The sequence below is a fragment of the Strix aluco genome, chromosome 4 (genome assembly GCF_031877795.1).
Source record: "Strix aluco isolate bStrAlu1 chromosome 4, bStrAlu1.hap1, whole genome shotgun sequence".
NCBI lineage: Eukaryota > Metazoa > Chordata > Aves > Strigiformes > Strigidae > Strix > Strix aluco.
Window position 1 is genome coordinate 49,051,067 of NC_133934.1, and position 19,709 is coordinate 49,070,775.

Below are 19,709 nucleotides of genomic sequence, written 5' to 3' on the forward strand. Positions count from 1 at the left end.
GAATAATGCATAATAATACAACTGGGCCCTAAAATGTTAAGAGACAATGAGCATGATTAGACATTGACCTGACCTTCATCAACATTGTTCATGAGACTGTGGTAGGGAGAACTAAACTTCAGATTCAAAGTGGAGAAAAAATCTTTTAAGAGGCTACAGTACAATCTGGGTGTAATTTCTGCCTAAATTTAAACCTGTAATTCTGAACATCCACTTTCATCTGCTCCATAATTTCATCCATAGCTTCTCTTCTATTCCCTAGACACCCAGGTTGTGCCTCTGAGAGGACAGATGTGTTTCCTCCTGGGAAGGCTGCTCCAGGGATGCATGAGTTTAGTCGCAGGAGACTAAGATTTACACAGCTGGAAAAGGATGTCAAGATCCACCCCCACACACTGGAACAAGGTCAGTTATACCTCCCTCATTCTTGAGAAAAGCCTTACTTGATCCTGGCTGTAGAGACTCCACACACAACTCGACGTAGTGCTGTGCTATCTGTGCTATTGGAAGGTCTCCAAAATGTGCAGTCTGAACCTTTTTCCTGGTAAACTGAGCCCTCTACAACTTATTGTCCTGTTTCCAGGGACACAGAAAATAACTTATTGCTTCTCCTTGCAGCATGATGGGATAGTTACTTTCCCCTTTCTTGATCTTTGCATCTCAAGGGTGTCCTGAGAAGCCTCAGTTTGTTTGACCTTTCCTCACAGGTCACATTTCTGAGATCATTCTTCCTGGTCTCTCCTCTGCACTCTCTCTAGTATTTGTGTATTTTATCCAGTGGCTGTTAAATATAAAATGTGGCCATGCAAAAAGTTGCTTTTGGCACCTGTGGATGCTCCAAGTTGTGGAGACCTCCACGCAAGCCAGGATTTCTGCACAGCTGCCTGGGCCCTTCTGTCCTTCGTGGAATGCCTGTGGCACAAAATCCACACATGAACTGAGCTTGCAGCAGCTCATGAGGGAAGGGGAACACATGCAAATGTCCTCTGACAGTTAAAAAGACAAGACAGTAAAAGGATGCTTTACAGGGAGAGTACTTACGGCAACGTGCTGAGAAAAAATAAACATATTTAATTCTCTTGGCAGCCAATCAACCTTGCCGGAATCTATTTCTCTCCACTCAAGGAAGGCCTCAGGCAAGGTCAGCGGTACCCAGAAAGCAAAGAATGTTGAGTTTGGGACATGCTGTATCATGCTGTAACAAACAGCTGTTTTTGCAGAGACGTTTGCCTCTCCAGCAGCGGCTGCGAGATTCCCCCCTGCTCAGGTTGCAGGAAAGTGGGAGCGTGGGGGATGCGCAGCCCTGTGGGGCCGCTGGCTGTGAAGTGCCTTGCGCCTGTGTCTGCATCCAGCTGCGCTCCCCAGGCGGCCCCAGCGGCTGTGCGGCTGGAGACCGTGGCCAGCAAGGCTGGTCCCCTGCTCTTGCAGCCCCCTGGGCTCCTGACACTCTTTGGCGGACGAGGAAGCTCCCACTCCTTCCCCTTCCTCCATCTCCTCCAGGGGATGCTGCCGTGTCCCACGCCCCGCAGGGAAGTGGGAGTGAGGATCCCTGGCCACCGTGTCCCCTGGGAGCAGTAAGCTGTGGTGCCCAGGGATGTGTGGGAGCAATCAAAACGCGCAGCGCCCCGATGCAAGCAGTCAGCAGAGAGGATGCCAGCAGATGGTGCTCCAGCCCACGTTGCCTCACTTAGGTTTGCAAAGGTTATTGCTGAAAGTTATCATCTTGTTTTGAGGACCTCCTCGCTTCCTCTGCCCTCTGGTTTGGAGCATGGAATTCTTTACACCACATGATTGAGAAGATGGAGTCAATTGGTGAGGACAGGCTGAATTTTGGGTACCAGCTATCACGTACGTATATGTGGTTAATGACCAGTCTGTAGAATAGAAGCAGACCTATAAAGACTGTGAAAAATGGGATGGACAAAACAATAGTTTGAGGAAAACACAATGTTCTTGTGGCAATACTGAGGACAGACAACGAATGAAATTAATTCTTAAAAAATAGACATAGTCTGATTTGTTTTCCAAACACAAAGGAGACCTCAGGAAGTCCTGTGTATTTTTTCTTCCACTTTTGTGCTGTAACAGCTGATAGAAGCTGAGATTAAAAATGTTCCCCACAAGCAGGAGAGTTGTACAGTAATGAAACATATACTGTAAGTTAACAAAGTCATCTTACTTCCCTTGTTTTATGGCCAACATAACTTGATGCTAGCCTTGTGGCAAAAGTGCAGTAACTCTTTATGCAGATCCCCCTATTCATTGATCCACTGGTCTCCAGTGGCTGCTTTAAAGTCAAAGTACTCAATTTTTAGAGGATGTAAGTACAGGAAACAAAAAGAAACTGGAAGCCTAACTCCATTTCTCACTGAAAAAAATGAGAAATGCTATTTTTTTTAATCAGGATAAAATACATCAGTAATTGCCTACTCATTTGTTTTGAAAAAGGATTGAAAACTGAAGGTGCATCCAGTATGTATATATAGTAATCCAATATAGTCCATAAGGCTTTTTAGCAGGTAAAGGTAACAGACACTGCCCAGAAACACCTCTTTCTACATCTCTTCTTTCTCTCTGCTGTTGCTTGTATTTTACTCTGCTCTATGCATTTTGCTCTATCTGGACCAGGTTAATAGTGTTTAATCCATTCACTTAAAACCAAAGAGTGAAATGAGGAAAAACTGTTTTTACTCAGACTATTTCAGCCCTTGGCTTTTGAGGTGCAGTGTCCATACTTTGCATGCCTTCTGTACCTCACACAAGTATGATCTGATACTGGGTAGCCCAAAGTGAAAATGGAGCTCCACACCTTACAATGCTCAGTGACCCTGTGCCCCATGTGTAGGGATGGAATTGGATCAAGCTGCCAGATCTTGTTCCCCAGACCACTGTAGGGTCAGGGCTTTCAGAGACAGGTTTTTACCTTGCCTGCGATAAGGTTATGCACAGCAATAAGTCCGGAGGCTTCCAAGGATGGAGTTGAGGTTTCCTCCTTTGCCATTACATGTGAAATGGGCACTGTGGGTGGCAGAGGGGCTCCATGGGCTCCATCTTTCAGCAAGAGACCATTAGTTTGTCATCCTCAGCCTCTCTCTTTCCCGCTGTTTAATCCATCCCCTGCACAGCCAGGGCTGGGACTGAAACAAAAAGAGATTCCTGTGTCATGCCTTCCTCTCTCTAGCTATCTATCTCACTGCTCTTGCTTATTTGTAAAGAGATCAATGCAGGTGATACCTACAAATTGCTTACACTCCTTCATCTCTGAAGTGTGTTTTAAATGGTGTTGCCCTGCTGCTGTAGCTCTGCAATGCTTACTTTACATTCCCCCCCTTGCCTCTCACACACTTCATTTACAAATGCTATTATTTTGATACATACCAAATAGACTCTTAAGGCAGGCAATAAAATCTTATAGGGGTATCCCTCTAGATGGAGGGGCAGTAATTTAGTGTAATACAAAGAAGCATCAGTATATGCAATTTGAACCTGTACAACTTCTGTCAGTAAACTTTGATCCTCCGCATAGGGATGTGCAAAGAGCTGCTCAGCCAAGGAAGCGATCAAATGTCACAGTCTGTATGCATGTGTTTGGGACTGCATGAAACATCACGTACTATGGCAAAGATGTTTTATTTGCTCTTCTGACCATTTCTACTTTTATTCTTTAAATCAAATAACCTTTCTAAAAGTAATGTTGTTTCAAAACAAAAGCATCAGAAGGTTTCACTCTGAAATTGCCAAAAGAAAATGATCTGAATGAACATAATTCCCTGCCTCCTATCTTCTCTTCTTTGGATCCAAATGACCCAGGAAATCAGGCCAAATTTACTACTGGTTCTATCACCTAACAAAATTTTGCTGTACTCAAACAATTTCTCAGCTAGACACATGCAGCTTTGTGTTCAGCATTAATGAATTTTCCAAAACTGCTCTCGAAATTTTTATTGTTATTTATTATTTGTATTAGCACCTGTGGGTTTAGGGGTCCTTGTATGGCTATGTAATAAAAACAGTCTTTGTCTCTGAAACCTCATCATTTTCAACATCTCTGAGGGATTCTGATGCATTAAATTTCTGCTGCTCTGTTTGAATTAACTAGTTAGTTAATTCTTTGAGTGATGTGCATAAAATGTTGGATACTGTGAAAGAGACAGCAGGCATGACTCCTGATGAACCACCCCATAATATTTACCAGATTTAGATCTCCTCATTTTCATTCTATCTCCAGTCTTGAGTAGTCACATGAAAGACCAAATGAATGAGCTATAAGAAATTCACACCACGCAAGATTACTGTAAGTAATAAATCTCCTGCAGTAAAGGAATTTGTATAGAAATAATAAAAGTATCGGATGCTAAGAAGAAGTAAAACCAGCTGTGTAATATAAAAGAAAATCTTTATCCTCATCTCACTGGTGAAAACTAATTCAAACAAAATCCATTACATAAATCATGCACTTTGAAATTATTTACATAAAAACAGATGGAGAGAGTTCCTACTGCGATAATGATGTTTTAGCAAAGTATGTCTTCCACAGAACAACCATCTTTCTGCAGACAACAGGGTTTATTCTGCTGTCACCAGGGGTTTAAATCTCTGATAGCTCCCCTGACTTCCTTGGGGGCTCAGGTACAAGGCAGGGCTGAGCTTGTTCTTGTTGCTGGAGCATCCTGCAAATTTCATGGTTACAGCTTGCAGAAATGTTAAGGTCTACAGGGAGGCAGTTTTTGCATGCTCCCCACTTTCTCGGGCTGGTGCAGCACGTGCTGGTGGTTCTCACAGCCCATGGTATGGCCCGAAGGAGGATGTGCTCTGCTGAGCATTACCCAGCTTTGCTATTAATTAGCCCAATGTGTTTTTATGTGTTTGGCCACTTATTAATTTATTTGCCCCCATGCTGATGTCAGCCCAAGGGCTTTTTTGTGGGCAGACAGGTGGGACCACGTCCCTCTTGGATGCTATTTTCTGTCCCAGAGTGCATCACAGCTTTTCGTCTGGGCTTTCACCAGTAGGTGTGGGATGCACCCCTGCCTCCCTCCCTGCCTGCTGCCATTGAGCACTCAGCTCTGCTCCCACCAGCCTGGGGGCCACATCCCACGGTGGCTTGGGAAACCACATCCTCCCTCTTCAAAGCTCTTCTGCTTCTCCCAATTATTCTTTTTTAAAAATAAAAAATGAAATCGCTGTGATTTCTACAATGGTTCATGGTGCTTCTCACACCAAACAGAGACTTCCCCACAGCAGCTAATGCCACAGCTCCCGTGCTGCTTCTTCAGCTGCCCTCAAAAACTGCTGCATGTTAGAAACATATTATTCCTGTTAAAATAACAGCCTTCATTTCTTCCACATGATGGAAATATATGCTGTCCCTTTAAAAACATATCACAAAAATGAATGTTCATAAAATATGAGTCAAGTTTCCATATACCTTAATCAAATTCTAGAGGGTCTCTGGGGGACGGCACTTACACTGCAGCTGTGCAATGTGAAGTTTGTTCCAGTACTGATTGAAAATATTTTTGTGCTTCCTTCATTTTCGCCAGTGAAAACCCCAAGGCACTTTCTGCAGGCTGAAGGCACTGTTATTCAGGGTGACAGTGATGGGTCACAGAGATTGTGCAGAGAACTAACTAGAGGATTGGAAACTAGCAGAGTCCCTGAACCGATTGTCAGTCTTGAAACCTTCAGAATAAAATATATCTGTCTTTCTCATTCCCTGTTTTTATTCTGCAGGGGAACAGACAGGACCAGGTTTGCATGAGCTATAAGAGGTTGTCTGTAAAAGCAATAATGTGATTGGGTGTCATAGTTTTTAACATGCTTGCTTTTAAATGAATAGTAGGGTTCCTGGACTTGCTCAATGTGTTTTTTCCCCTTCCTCTATTGCTTTCCTTGGCAGTAACCATCTCCCATTCTATCAGGTCAGTGTAGCACAGCCATGGCAGTACCCACAGTTTGCCCAGACTGTTTGCATTCTTCCCAGTCTGAGCATCTTCACCCAACCCCAAATTTTCCATCAGGAAGCACGTTACCTTTGTGGTCTTTGCTCTTTCCCGGTGTTCCCAGGGAACCTGATGCTTTGCTAGCCAGGAAACTTTCTCCCTCTGGTGACATGGGACCCTCCAAGGTTCAGGGCAGCAGTAGCAGGGCATTTCCTATGGAGAGTTCTCCAATCTGGAAGGCCCAGCTAGCATTAGGTTTTCATTACTGATTCGGGAAAGGTGTCCTCATCTGATGCATTAGGTGAACAGTTGTACAAGTCCTTCAGCTCCAGAGAGACTCAAAAAGCCTAAAACCAAATCAAAGCTCAGCCAAAAATCCTGGAATTCAAAAGAAGCAAAAGCCATCTCAATCCTCAAACAACTCTGACCATGAGGCTCTAAACTTCATGCTGTGGTGCCATGTACGTGGTACCCGCCTGGGTGAGGTGGAGGTAACCAGTGCATGTTGAGGCTGATGAAAACTGCACGCTGCCTGTTAGCTGAGTTCCCAGGTGCAGGGGCTGGTCTCAGCTCCAGAGTGTCTCCTGCGATCGCAACAGGACAAGTCCACATGTACCGAACATGGCCTGTGTGCCTTCCCGGTCGCTTTCAGATGTGATTGATCTGGCATTTTGAAGCCTTGGCACCCGAACCACAGCAGTCCATCACTCCCAAAATGACTCCAGTTGGTGGCTTTTTGAAGAATGACAGAAATCTACCAGTGGAAGGTAGTTCTTCATTCACAGCATATTTGCCACTGTTTTCTCCAATCAAGTTTTAAATTATTCAAGCAATTAGGCTTCCCTCTATCATTTCCCTGGGGTGGATATGCCACAGACTAGTAGACCTCACCATTAGGACATATTTCCTAATATTCCACCTAAAATTTCCTTTATTGTTTTGCTGTCTCAGGAAAACATTTTGGTTGTATGTCACTGTGAAATGAAAGTCAGCATTTTTAGCATCTGGAACAGCCACCTCCCTAGCACTTTAGTTGATGTTCATTTTGCTGTTCAGAAGATTTGTCAGGCTGCTTCACCATTCCTCTCCAGGCATGACTTTATTTTTATGAGCTACCAAACCCATCAGTTTATTATTACTGGCAACAAGTAAGTTCCATCCATTCTTGGGGACATAAGAAATGATCCAGCTCTAGACATTACCTGAGCAAAGGCACTTAATAAATGAGTGGAAACCACAGTTAGAATCCCCACGTTTCTCTTCAGCCTGCCAGATATTTGCAAAATGAGGAATTTTATGAAAAATGAACTGCATGACGATGTCAAATTCTTATTATTACATTTCAGGGTTGGTGATGATACCCCTTTTTCTTGGTCAGATTTCCAGCCACAGCTGCTTTAAGCTTTGACCCAGAAAATCTCTGCCTGCGAGCCCATGTTTACTCACTCCCTTCCTTGCTGGAGCATCTTTCCTAGACTTGTGCATTTAGATCTGTGAAACTCAGCCTATAGTTTCTGTATTAATTGACAAATACAGATCATGTCCAGACTGAATACTGAATCAAAAGAAATAGCACAGGAAAATATTTCACGCATTGTCTACTTTTTTTTTTTTAAAGTAAAGAGCAGCAGTTGTTTTTTTAATAGCTTTATGGTCTCTAAGGATGGTGAATCTCACCCTTTCAGAACATCCTTTTGGTTGAAATGAGGAAGGAAATGGGAATATTGATCTCTGATTTTTGCCAGAAAAGTGTACAGAGCCCACTTGGGAGATTTGCATTTGTTTATAGACTATGAACGAAGCTTACAAAGATGCTGAAAGCGTGTGAACTGTGTATATTCTTCCCATAAAAGTAATTATATCCATATGCAGAATAAAAATGTCTACTACAAAATGTTGCTGCACAGACCTTTTCCACCTCTTAACTATTGAACACTGAGCATAAAGTCCATTTTCTCCAAGTTTTGAAATGTCTGCTCTGAAAATACTCCAGGTGTCCTTTCATGAGGTACTCTCTGGAAGAACATGAAAAAAAGAAGAGAGGGACCAAAACTCCATACCCGTGGCTGAAATCTGGATTCTTCCCTTGGAGTTCTTTTGGCAGCAAGGGATGCCAGGACTGGAGATGGTTTTTAAGACTTGAAGCCAAAGATATAAAGGGCTGCTGAGGCAGGGGGGAAGGGGCTGGGCCGTTTGTAGGCATTGCTGAAGAGCTTAACGTGGTTTTCATAGTATGTTCAGTGTTCATCAGTGCATAAGAGCCCCCAAATGCTTTTTAATTTCGTATGTGCCTACAGCACAAAGTTTCACAGCAATTTGCAAATGGCCATGGAGTCTGTGGCCCAAATCTTGCAGTCCTCACTGAAGCAAAATTTCCACTTGCTCAGAAGGCATCTTGCCTAATGCCATTTACTGCTTAGGGTCACACCTGGAGAGGAGCTGGACCTTCCCACTTGGCAAAGGCAAAGAAACCTGCTCTGATGCAGAGGACAGGATCAGCTGACTTGCCACCTCAGCACCCTGTGTGACACAGCTGGGGTTTTTTTTAAAAACTATGTACTGCCTGGAGACAGTATTTTAATTTTTTTTTTTTGTATATCACCATATCTTTCAGTGTTGGGTTGTTTTTTTTTTTTTTTTTTTTAAGGTCCTTCTCTGTTCAGCCTGATTGGTGTCAGTAGGACTGTTTTGAGGTTTTAGTTGGGATTTTTTTGGAGATGTTATTACCTTTGTGGACCTAGAATAAGAGATGCATGTTAAACAAAGTTGTAGTTAAAATTATTATTAGAACCAGCATGTTGGGAGGGAAGAGGGTTGTTTGTTTCTGTGTTAGCAGAGCTGGTCTCCCAGGAATCATGAGTAGAGTTGGGACAAGGTTTGTGTGTGCTCCTTCTCACCAAGGTAATGCCTCTGGGAGTTGTGGGAAACAGCTGGGACTTCTGGAGGAGGGGAAGGTTGGGTTTCTCTCTGCTGTGTGGATGTCTCTGGGATCCGCTCATGAGGCGGCAGCCGTAGCGCTCTGATAGATATTACCAGGCATCTGTAAGTCAGTTAGCCATCACTGCTGTATGTCTGAACGGGAGAGAGATTGCTTGTAGACCTTCTGACTGCTATTGTGGATGGCAGAAAACCCAAAGCCTTGGTATGCTTGTATGCTGTCTGTCAGATTTACGTATGTGCCTGCAGACCAAATGGGCTGAGGTGATCTCTCCCAGCAAGTCTGGAATTAATGAAAGGACATCACTGAGTTCAGTGGAAGTAAGCCCATGTCAAACCCATGTAAATACGTGTAAAGTCAGGTTTCAAGTAGCTTTTTTTAGACAGTAGAAATGTTTTAAAACCACCCTGATACTGTAAACCCTGTGCAGGTAGAACACTGAGATCAGGCTCTCTTTACTCATAACTGATAATTTGTGTGTCTGAGACACAAAGAATAGGGTCTGGCTTTATATGACATAGCCAAAGACATAGATGTGAAAATAACAATGGGTTATTTTTGGTCCCACCCATCAGTAAGTTCATTTAATTGATAAAGACAATTGATGACTTTTAACTTGAGCATCTGCTGTCAACAGACATCTGAGCCTTAGAATTAAAAAAAAAAAAGCTTTTGCTGATACTTCAGATGGGTTTCATTTCATGTTGCAAAGTTGCCAAGGCCAAGGGGAGAGGGAGTGGCTGTAGGACTTAGCATTTTTACACACTTGGAGCAATGTTTGAGGAAAGCAAAGAGTGAGGGGCATAAGCTGGGGACTGGGCTACAGCTGTCTGCTGGAGTTCGCAAAGCGTGCATGTGCACATCATCTGTGAGCTATTAAACTCTCATTGCTTTTGCCATCTAATATCCTTGTTCAGGAATGTACATACTTCAAAATAAATTAGACGGGGATATGGTATCTTGTATCTGTCTCAACTCATCTGTCTCTGCAGAAGGAAAACTCCTTGCTCCTGGGGTCCAGATCTTCCTGGTTGCCCAGAAGTTGCAACAACGATATTCAAAGCCACTATCAGCTGCATTCAGAGGGAGACAGCAATCAGAGAGCACTCACGTGCAAATCGGTGTGTGGCTCATGAAGTGGTATATGAGGGTCATGCAATGACTCAGCTGGACGCTGTGTAGGGTTTTCAAGACCTAAACTGAGCTGGCCTATTTGCTTAGAATTTGCCACTGACTTTCAGATATTTATTTATTATTCCAGTTGTGTAAAAACAAAACAAAACAAAAAACAAGGTAGTGAAGACTGCATTTCCAAGAGCAGCAAGGGCGGGGGGGCAGCCACCCAGCCAGGACACCCTGGGGCTGTCCCCAAGGGAGGGCTGTGCCCTGCCTGGGGGAAGCCAGCAAAGCCCTGCACTGCCCCCCGCCCCCCCCACCCCGGCTGGGAGCACCTCGGGCGCTACTGCAGCCCTCTTCCAATTAACACTGACGAGGGATTTCTCAAACGTCTATTGGGCTGAAATTATGTTGCTTAGACTAAACATATTAAATGAATTACAGCAAATTAGTCCATGTTCCCTGGTGACTTGAGCCCTGTTAAAAGGCAGCTATGGTAGTTATTAGAGTGTTGCCTTTAGCTACTGCTTTGTGCATTCAGTGTTTCTTGCATGTAAAAAATCTGATCAGAGCTTGATTGCTCTGGACAAACAGGTACTTATTACCGGATCAAAGGGACTGGTGCCATGCTGCACCACAGACCAACAAACAGTGTCTCCCATGGCCCCAGGTGAGTGGCTATTGTGGGCTTTCCTCCGTGCACAGTAAAAACCCTGGGGTGCTGAAGGAGGTTGAAACGCAGAGGGACCACTGACAGCTTCATTAATGCAAGCAGGAATAAGACTTATGGGGCCCTGCCTGACATAAGTCAGTGCTCTTTCCCTCGGAGGCTTCCTCCCTGCGGGATGGGCAGTGGTGAAGGATGATCTTGGGGAAAAACGCCATTTCAGGGAAGCATGTGCTGTGGTTTTCCTATTGCGTATCCTTTGAGGGCTGCAAACATCTGCTGGGGACCGGAGCTGCACTGCTGAGCACGCGGAAACTTGACGTTTCCACAGGCTACATAGGACAACCCGTGAGCAAAATGCCATGAGTTTTGAGTCCGGCTGTCATCTGCTTTTCTGAAAGACCATTTCTTGTAAAGTCAGGCTCACCCTGGGTTGCTGGAAAACGCAGGGCACTTTGGCTGCTGGAGTCAGCTTTCTCCCCTGGCAGCCTTTCACCTTGAGCTCCTTGCTCTGAAACAGTGAGGTCAGTAATAAGTGACTGCTAACATTTAAGCATTCAGGTGATATTGCAGCGTGTCTCATATCACTTACTATTGCCACAAAATGGGCTAGATTTGTTATTTATTAATTTTTAAGATGATGATACAGGTAATTGTGTCTTTTTCTCTTATAATTTCAGCTAAAGAAAAAGCCATCCTAATGTGACAATCAACAGAAATTTCCTGAAAAGAGACCTAAGAAGGTAGGTTAATGGAACATTTCACTCCATCTATTAACCCAAAAAACAGAAGTCACGTGTTTTCACTTATTTTATTGAAAATGCATTATGTGAAACATTTTACAGTCAAGCAAGGTAGCTGAGCATTTGCCTTCTCACGGCTTGGTGAACCTCAGAGGCTTATCATTTCAGTTTTCAATATATATAAATACGGTTGTCAGTGATATAAATTTAAAGCATCACTGAACTGAGGCTGACAGATTAAAATATTTCTCCTGAAAAGCTGTATAATGTAATAATTGCAAGTGGAAATGGGGCTCAGGTCATAGAAGGGTTCTGAAAGCCAGGAAAAGCTACATTTGTGTGACTCCTGTGGTAAACAGGACCTGGAAGGCTTTGCTCCCAGCAGCCAGGCTTCTGCTTTGTATTGTAGTTAATTAGAAAAACCATGCAGCCCTGGCATGGCTCACTGACAGTCCTCCATGTGAGTGAACCTCAAATCTACCTTTAGCTTCATCCTGATACCTCATCCCTTCACTGCTGCATTCTCATGTGCTCCCCAGGACCCCCATGAATTCAGGTTTCCTCCGCAAAGCTCTTCTTCCCATTTCTGCTGCTGAACCACTGGATCCCCAGATTCATCCCAAGAAAATGCCCTGCAGCATTGAGGAGAGCTTTATGGGGAATGAATAGCTCCAGTGCCACATTTCGGCTGAGGACTGTGCGGTCCTATTTCTAGGCTAAGGGTTAATTTAATTTGGTTGGATGTTTGTCCTCAGAACAGCTCATTTCTCCTCAAAATAAGCGCCCCATTCTCTCCTATCCAAAAGAGTGCTGCTCAGATGCCTGGGCCAGGGAGTTGACACAGGAGCATTGTTCAGCAGATAACATTGGGCTGATCCCAAATTCCCAAAGGAGGCAAATGGTGAAACAGGGCTGAGACAAGGTCAGACTCCAGTTTCCTCTGCTGTTTGTATAAAGAGCAGATCGGGTTTCTTTCCGTCAGCTAAGATTCGGCTGTGAGCACAGCACTGAAATAATTCATAAAATGACAATGTTTTCCCAAGTCTTCACTTGAATTGATCCTTTGGGGTTTTTTTTTCCCCATTTTGTTCCTATTAAACAAAGTCACAGTGTGATATAGCATAATACCTTAAAACCTAAAAAATCAGTGCCATTCCAGCCCATAGACTATGAGCCATGGCATGTGCAAATGAAGTTTCTTTTTACTTCATACTTTAAGAGGTTTCCTTTGTGAACAGTTTGGGAGCTTTAAGTTGAAAGACTGTCTTAGAATGGAACTGTGAAATATATGCTACATATATCTATACACATACATTCACTTAATATGTATTCAGCTATATAACAGTGACAGAAGGACAGATGTTTCCATTCCTGTGCAAGAAGGGTGGCAGGCCCAGATGCAATGGGATTAAGTACAGCACTGTGAGTCCACTGGGAGGAGGGCTGGGAAGGGCATCTGGAGGCCCCTTCCCTATCCCAGGCAGGGTCACCTATACCTAATGTGTTCATGGTTCATCTAACTTTTCTCTAAATCCCCTGGTGCTGAGGGCTAAAAAAGTCTCTTGAGCAATTTATTGCATGACTCACTACCCTTTCTGGTAAAATGCTTTTCTTAAGTCACCACTGCTGAAGTGACAGCTTGTCCTTTTGTGTCTGATCTGCAATGGACACAGAAAAGAGTCTGTCCCACTCCTTTTGGCAACAAGGTTTTACAGGTAATCATGTCTCCCCTATGTCTTCTTTGCCTGGGACTTCATAACTCTCTGACCTTAATGGTCCCGTGGTGCAGTCTCCTTGCTCTTATCCCAACTGTCTATAAATGAGCCATGAAGTGACCCATGGGATTCAACCCATACTGGACCGAAAGGACGTACAACATCTAAAATAGTGTTCACGAGCCATGGGTGGCTGCTTCCGCATGCATAGATCACACACAGTCAGGATGGATCCAGGGATCCAGTCATACTAGTTGGAAGTTTTGTCCCTGCCAGGTTTCACATTTTCTTTGTCAGTACTTAGGGCTGCAGCTCCCAAACACTCAAACCAGTAAAGCCGTGCTGCAAAGCAAATCCATGCTTGCCAGGGCTAAGCCTCTACCTTTGCTCTGGGAGGAGTGGAGATGCCCATTGCAGATGTGAGGCTGGACGTACCCCAGCTCCTAATACTACAGACTGAGCAAAAGAGCCGTTGCGGTGCTGATACCTAAAAAAGTTTTGCAGGGTTCTGGCTGGGTTGCAAATGCCCCGTGCAACCACAGGCCAGAGCTATGTGTGTCCTGGGCTGCCCAGGTCCCACCGCCCCAGCAGGGAGGAACATCCACTTCTGAGCACTTGCGCCTGGTGTTGTCTCCTGAGCCAGCTCTGGTGACCAGAAGTTGCTCTTCTGAAAATGCGGTGTGACGGAGGGGGGGGCAATGCTGAAGTGACAGGAGCACCAGTGCAGATGGGACCATTTCTCTTTAACTCTGGCTCTAGGTGGATTGGGGAGAATGCAGTGACTCAGCTGCCCCCCTGTGCCTGCCTCAGCATCAGTTTTGGGGTCTGAGGTGGGATCTGTGGACTTTCAGGACCAAATGAGTCTTTATTTCCAGAAAAGCTTTTCTTCAGCATGAATTACAGCATGATCTTTGTGAATACTTTCCTTGAACTGAGCACCCAAACTCTGCCTCTGTTACACTGCAACTATTAAAAAAGCCTCATCGGGGCTTACCATGCTACTTCTACCATGCTGCTCACTTATTCATTTCATCAAAAGGTATATTAAAAGAAGTTTTACTCTTTCACCATATTTTGTCCTAGCTATCTTCTACTCTTAGATTAGATCCATTTTTTAATTGGCCAAGTCTTGTGGAAATCAGGCAAGAATCAGTAACAAGAGGTTGGAATGAAAAATATCTTTAATGCTCCCTCAAAAAGTGGCCCACTAAGGGATGAAACTGGAAAATATTGTGGATCCACAGTGGAATAGTTCATCCCTGGAAAAATTTGTTTCTAAGGCAAGAGGCAGGGCAAGACCGCTGCCCGCTTGCCATCCTGCAGGGCTGGCGGGGCCGGGGAGAGGTGGCGGAGGGATGCGCTGCGGCGGGTGTACACTCTGCGGCTGCTTCCCAGCGGTGGTTTGCTGCCCCAGCTGAAACCCCAGCGGTGGTTTGGTGCAGGCAGCTGCCTGCCAGCCAGGGGTCACGAAGGCGTGAGTCACCACGGCAAGGTCAGTGTCTGGAGGGAGGAAAAATGAAAAAAAGTTTGCAACTCTTAAATAGTTGGGGGATGAAAAAGCCGCTGCTGAAACCCGGTCTTTTAAACACTGTGATGATCTTGAGTCCCTAGAATTTTAAACTAATTAAAATAAAACGGGATGGAATTAATATAAACAGCCTCAAACCAGTCAAAGGAAAAACAAAACCCCATGCAAGCTGATCTGATGAAGATTATGGAATGTAAGTGCCATTCAATTTTCTGGAATGCCACATTATTTTTTATCCTGATGTTAATAGGAAAATATTTTACAGACTCTTTCAATAGGTTATGTTGGACTTGATTCCAGTGTCTCCTTTTGCAATAATGCTAATGGCAAAAGAAATGCACATCAATGTTGTTTTAGCTGCAGTAGAAATGCCAGGGAACTCAGACCTACACTGTGCACTATCACCTCGTCAACTGGTAAATTACTAAATCGGAATTTTATGAAATTACTCAATCAATATTTGTGCAGATGGCTTCCAGGAAAAAGCACTTGTGTGTCTGTTTAACTCCAGTGTGTAACAGATGGCTAGAGACAAGGCATTTCTTTTCAGCCAGGCTCATATTGACATTTTAAGATAGCTTCCTTTAGATGCTTATTAGTTCTTGTAAGCCAGCCATTAAATCTTGCCTTATGTATTACAGTTAAAATAAAATTCAGTCATACACAAGGCCTTAAAGAAATGTTATAGCATGCTACTTACAAAGAAATTAAGTGCTAACCATCAATTCAAATTTGTATTTAGTTTTAGCTTGTAGCATTTAGATGTTAGAAGTCAGTTACTTGTCTATACTTTTACTGCTATTCTTTAACAAATTGTGGATCAGAGCAGTTCAGCCCTTATTACTAATTGATGCATGTGACTTTTTCTTAGTCTTTTCTTCTTGCGACTCTAAACACCAGTGAGGCTCTAGGCAGCCTAACAGGTCTCAAGATGGACCAGCAAAGAGGACACAACACTTAATTCTGTAGATTGCAACTTCAATCGCTGTCTCAGGTCACAGTGAAGATTGCCTCATGGGTGAGGCTGCCAGAAAGCCTTGTCTCCCTGGGGTCACGAGCAGCGCCGGCAGCCCCCGTGTCTGCCCCAGCTGTGATGGTGTGTGAGCAAACTTCACCTCTCTACCTATGGCTCTGCTGTTGTGCCTTCAACTTCAGCACCCTGTGACAAAGCTGTGCAGGTTTATGCCTCTTCTTCCTCGCATGGCAATGAAGGAAAAGGTGGGAGACTCTTTCACAAGCCTCCAAACCACCCTGATCACTATGTACAGCTCAGTCATTCATAGTCCCATTGCACAGACAGAAGTGAGGTAGGTGCCAGGATCTAACAAGCATGTTTTCTGTTTGACCCAAACAAACCATTTCCACCAACCTCAGGCTCTGTCTTCTCTAATGCACAGAAATGTATTTCTCTGTAAGTGTTTCTCTTCCATCCATCCTTTCCAGCCTCCCAGCCATGATTACTTACACAGGAGTTTTAAGTTTTAAGCGGTAAAACCTAATTGTCTGCTGTTTCACACTTATTTCTGAAATGTTGTGACCCCAAGGGAAAAAAGAGGACAACACATTTCAGAAATTAATGGCAGTCAGGGAATGTAAATACAATTTCCTAGCATATCGCCAAGCACTGCATATCTGACATCAGTGACTTTTAGATGAGTCCTTCATATGAATGCATCTTTGTTGGGGTTTGTACATTAACAGCACACTTTGCTGAGTTTCACTGTGCAAGAATAACATTACCAGATGTATATTCTTCTTTCTGATACCATCCTGCAAATGATGATGTAGTGACTTAAACATTCACTTAAAAGTCTTAGCTTTGTGGTAATGAGTTGCTTGTCAGAGAACATTTATGATAGGACTCAGTACAATTCACTCTCCATTGAAGAACTGTTATTAAACACCCGAACAGCTGGCATTTGTCACTATCATTGCACCCACCACAGTTGAGACGTTAATGAGCGATGAATGACTTCTCCGCAAGATCCAGTCTATCACTCCTGTGTTTTACTTTCCCTGCCAGGCAGAGGCGCACCAAAGTGCTTTTGAAGTATTATTGCAACCTCGCAGTAGGGGCAAAGAGCAGTTTCACTGAACATCTCAGGATGGTTTTGCCATCCATAGCTGTGTGCCACAGTCTAACTTTAGGATGCTCAGTCCTCTGGGGAGCTCCAAGGCTGGTCTTGCACCCAAGACAGGTTCTGCCCACCAGAGATGCCTGTGCAAAAAAAAAAAAACAACCCCCCCAAAAAAACCCCCCAAAACAGCCCCCAAAAGCTCAGTCCAAAGACTTTGTTTTGTTTGCTTTGATGAAGGGATTGAGAAAGAGAAGATCTCTTGAGCAGCACATAGTTTCACAAGCATTTCTCATCAGCCACAGTGGAAAATGATAACAGTGGAACTCCCAAAATAAGATCAACTTTAGTGATATTTCACACCAGGAAAATTCTTGCTAAATCCTCTGATTGTTTCAACATCACACTATTAAACAAATGGAATCCTCACAGAGGTTCATAAAGCCAGTTTCTCCACCAGAGCCCACACAGGGTACCTCTGTCCCTTAAGAAAGAGGCCAAATGCCAGAAAGGAAGAGTCTCCAGTGACACCCACTTCCAAACCTGCTCCGTTCTCATTGGCTCTTTCCTCATTCTTCACTCCCCTTCATCTCCCCTCTCCCCACTGCCTCTCTGTCTGGATATGATAAAGACTGAAGGGCTAAGGTTTTATACTCACTACTCTGAAATGGAGAGGGATTTCCACATGTGTGTTCGAAGTCATCTTACAAAATTTCATACTCAGATACTTTATCAGTATGTGTAGCACTTTTCAGCTAAACCCCCTAAGGGGTAAGGAACTCTAAGGTTACTTTGTCCATGATGACCTACACATACATTTGCAAGGATGCATTTCTCTAAAAATTAGTTTCTTCTCTCCCCACAAAAACTGCTGCCTCTGTGGAAATGTTATTGCTCTCTGCTGAGCAGAGTTCTCCCCATCTCGCTCTGACCCAGACAGAAGGCAAGACTCATTAAGCAAACGGGCTTGGCTTTAATGGATTTGATGAAGAGGAATCTTCCATTATGGATATGCAATAACAGCACAGATTATACTGTAAGCACATCACCATTTTCCTTGGCTTAGGGAAGTTGGGTTCTGATTTTTTTTCATTTAATCACAAAATGTTTCTTTTAAATAGTTTGTGTCACCAGTCCCCCTCTTCTTTAATAGCCTGTCTTAGAAGAAGTCACTGTACACACAAAAAAACCCAAAACGTTTTACATATTGGAGGCTTGCAAACTACACAAACTGCAGATTTATTTTCAAATACACACTGAAAAAATATCCCTTTTATAGTACCCCTTACATAGCTCTACATAAATATTTATGTATGGTCTATATTTTAAAACCCCTTATCCTTCAGCTCCAGAATCTTTCAAAACCAGCTGAAGCAAATACCTCCGGAGAGTGACCTGTCCCAGCCAAAGTGCAGCCACATCCCTGCTCCATCACTTAGGGCACAGTGGGACTTTGTGGGCCTGTCCCCAGGAGGGCCAGCCCTGCCCCAGAGGGGCTGCCTGCTACAAAGCTTCCCAGATTTCTGCATCCCGCGCACAGCATAATTTGCAGCTGGACCCTTTTCTGTGTGAGACACTTATTTTCCCTCTGAGGCTACTTTGGCAGCGTACACGGGGAGCACGCAGAGCCAGTGCTCAGCTGCCTCGCCGCTTCCTTCCCCTGTTTCAAGGCTTGTAGGTGAGTGGGAAGGCAGCTGCTGAATTTCAGCTGGCTCCATCAGTGGGTCACAGACAGGGAGGAGTGAGCCCCTGCGCTGCCCCCCCGCTGGCAACCTGCCCTGGCCCAGGGCAGGAAGAAGCTGCTTTAAGGCAGGTTTAATGAGTGTCATTGCCAATTTATGGCCATTCCTTCATGTCCTTTTCTTTTTTTTAATCAACACTTTGAAAAGGCAGCTGTGAGGTTATTGTCCCATTGAACATTATTAAAGTCTAGTGGAAGTATTCCTTTAGTACCAGCAAGCTGGATATTTCATATAACCACTTTTCCATCATATAGCATGTTATTAAATGTGTTTTAAAAACCAATTGTGGATCCCTTTTACCAGTTGTATAACATAGATACTTGCCTGTCCAAGCAAAGCAGCCCAATGCATCAGTCTACTGAGGAGACATTTATGTGGGCAGGGTGCCCACTGGGCTGAAATCTGCATTCAGACATCAGTTTCCTCCAAGTCCAGGGAATTTCTCAGTCGTCCTTTTTAAAGAATTTTTTATGGCAGTTTGTGCTACCAGAGAAGCATTAAGGGGCCACTCAGGGCCAAGGGAGGAGAAAAGCAAAAGGATGGAAGTGTCCACTTCCAGCTGGTCATGCCCTCGTCCTGTGGGAGTTGGAGGAATAAAGGCTGTCTGTCCCAGCAGCATTGCTCCAGGCTGTGTGCTCTTGTGCTGTGGTGGCTCTGGATATTATCCCCAGAGCCTGCAGTGCAAGCAGCATGGCTCAACCTGTCTCCTTTATCTTCAACCACAGACCCCCCACATTTTAGGAGCAGGCTGCCCGAATCCTTTTCCAGCTAAACTACTGTCAGTTAAACAAGGATGCTTTATGTATTCGCACCAACAGCATCCCCGCTGTTGGGCGACCACTGTGGCTCACCATCCCTTCCCTCCTAGGGGCTCTTTCCAGTGCCTGGCTCACATGGAGCCAGCAGGCAGAACTTCACCGTGCTCGGTATGGGGGAGCTGGAGACAGTATCGCGCTCTGTGCGTTGCAACCCATTATGTCATCAGGATTGTGATTCTCAAAACCCCTCACGCCAGCAAGAACAAGAGTACATTTTATTGCCTTGATGAGCAAAGGCAGCCCTTTGGGTTCAGAAACTCACAGGTGGCTCCACAAGAATACGACCTTGCATCTTAGCATCAAGCCCTGTACAGCTGGGACCCCATAAACTCCTTCCCCTGAGCAAGGATTAACAGTGATTCATGCCTGTGTGTATACTGTTAATGTGTTTGAGTAGGTTTTACTGAAGTTTAAAGGAAGTATGT